Source organism: Mustelus asterias, chromosome 6 (assembly GCF_964213995.1).
Source record: "Mustelus asterias chromosome 6, sMusAst1.hap1.1, whole genome shotgun sequence".
Lineage (NCBI taxonomy): Eukaryota > Metazoa > Chordata > Chondrichthyes > Carcharhiniformes > Triakidae > Mustelus > Mustelus asterias.
Window position 1 is genome coordinate 29,831,079 of NC_135806.1, and position 2,586 is coordinate 29,833,664.

The window sequence follows — 2,586 nt, forward strand, 5'->3', positions numbered from 1 at the left end:
CTTTAACCTGTGCTTAATGCTCTCTCCACTCTCATTGTTTGTACCTTTAAGACTTGATTATCTGTAAAGACTGCATTCCAATCATTATTCTGTAAATTGAGTTTGTGTCTCTGTATGCCCTGTTTGTGAGCAGATCTCCACTCCACCTGACGAAGGGGCAGCACTCCGAAAGCTAGTGGCATTTGCTACCAAATAAACCTGTTGGACTTTAACCTGGTGTTGTTAAACTTCTTGCTGTGTTTACTCCAGTCCAACACCGGCATCTCCACATCATATCTTTGTTTTGCCATTTACACATTCTGATCTCTTAATGGGTCGCTATCAGCACCTTTTGTTGGCATGATCACCACCATTAACATTCACTTTTTGTCTATGACATCTTTATCAATCCCCCTCCCACCCTCACCCTTGAGGTATAAATTCCACTCTATTTTCTGTGGTCTTCAGCTCTGATGAAGGGTCATCTAAACTCGAAATGTTAGCTCTGTTCTCTCTCCACAGATGTTAAGATTTTCCAGCATTTTCTGGTTTCAGTCCACCATTTCCTTCTTGGCTCTACCATTCAATAGAGATGCCCACCTGACCTGGCAGTACTTAGCAGGCAGGACCTCCTCCTCAGATTCCTTAATCCCAGGAGAAGGCCCAAAACTGGCTTTGTGAAATGCCTGAGTGGAATAAGATGCGATTGGCCATCCCTGGCAACGTGATGCTTCCAACAGCTCATCAGCCAGCGGTTGAGACCTCTGACGCATCCACAAGATTCCATCTGTGACCTTAAACAGAATCATTTTCTAAACAAATGGAACTTCACCAGGATTAAGCATTATTTGAAATTACACTCATCAGCACGCATCAACTGCAGTTCATATAATGCAAGGATTTCTAAAGCGTACTTGCATTCCTTTTAAATATTGTCTATCAGCAAATGAACTTGCAAATATTTGAATTTTCCCAGCATGCCTCATTGAATCATAGAATTGTCAAGTATCAGAAGGAAGCCATTTGGCCCGATGTGCTTGCACCAACTCATTGAAATTAGTCCCACTCCCTTGCATGTTCTCCATTATTTTGGTGTAGCGACCCCAATTAACACCAAGTTAGTCTTTATCAAAGTTATACACATACAGCCATCAGTATTTTTACATCTCCCTTTCACTTACATGTACATGTACTTCCTTTTTACAAAATAGCTCACCATTCTTCATGTAACTGTAATGGAAGTTTATAATGCACCGATGGTTGTATATGTATAGCTTTGATGAAGATTAATTCAGTATTAAGTAGGTGACATGACAGGAGGAAAGATGATGCAGGTGAAAAACCTCTTAGTTTCATAATTAATTTTGGCACCAATCATTTATGGCAGTGATCTCCGGTTAGCATGCTCTGTGGTTTCCAATGAGACTTTAGTTATTTGAATTGATGAATTTTAATTCCTATGCAGGTTGACGAAAACTTAGATTAAAAACTCTTGCTTTGAAGTGGAGAAGGGAGGGGGAATTGGGAATGGTGTTGGCAAGAAAGCAAATTAAAAAAAAAAATCCAATTCAATCAAATCAAGTCCAGTTCAGAGTCTCAACAAGTTGAGACATTCCCGATCCAAGCTGACAAGACAGGGCTCTCACCTCCTGTCTTGGGCTTGATCTACATGATCCAAGCTAATTGGAGTAGGCATAGCTCCTCCTCCAAGGCTTGATCTTATTTGCATCTTAGCCAAAAGGCCGAGATGCCGCTTTTAAAAATTGCTTCAAATGAAGCTAAAATGTAATCTCATGACTTCAACCAAGCACAGCATGTCGATACTACACTTGATCTTAGCCAAAAGGCCGAGAAGCGAAAGCAAATTTCTTTTTTATTTCAAAAATATACTTTATTCATAAAAGAAACTCTCAAATAAAACATTGCAAAACAACAGATCCAAAAGTTACAAACAGTGCAAAAAAAGAATCATTTTTGCAGTACAATACAGTGCTTATTTACAAAACATTACATTCATTACATTTCATTACTTAAAACTATGTGCATACATCAGTTTACTGTGTGCTGTTATTTTTCAGGTTGGCACACAGTTACGCAGGCCGAGGGTATTCTGCAGTTACCGGGCCCTCGGTCTGCCTCGCTTTACACGGTGGCCTTTCCCCATTGTGCCTTTGCGGCAGCTGCCCCAAGCTTGAGTGCGTCCCTGAGCACGTAGTCCTGGACCTTGAAATGTGCCAGTCTGCAACACTCGGTCGAGGATAATTCTTTCAGCTGGAAGATCAGCAAGTTTCGGGCGGACCAAAGAGCGTCCTTCACCGAGTTGATGACCCTCCAGCAGCGGTTGATATTTGTCTCGGTGTGCGTCCCCGGAAACAGCCCGTAGAGTACAGAGTCCTGCGTCACCGAGGGTGAACCGCGACAAATACCACTGCATCTCACTCCAGATCTTCTTTGCAAAGGCACATTCCACAAGGAGGTGTGCGACCGTCTCATCACCCCCGCAGCCGCTTCGAGGGCAGCGTGCGGTGAGGTTGAGACCTCGAGCGTGCATAAAGGATTTGATGGGGAGTGCCCTTTCCACCACCAGCCAAGCCAGATCATGATGCT

General features: G+C 42.8%; 1 non-coding gene across 1 annotated transcript; it reads right to left on the reverse strand.

Moving 5' to 3' along the window:
• Window positions 1-1,639: 1,639 nt before the first annotated feature.
• Window positions 1,640-1,838, reverse strand: LOC144495421 (U2 spliceosomal RNA). The gene has a single exon (XR_013498266.1). It is a non-coding gene; the product is annotated as a U2 spliceosomal RNA (small nuclear RNA).
• Between the last annotated feature and the right edge of the window lie 748 nt (window positions 1,839-2,586).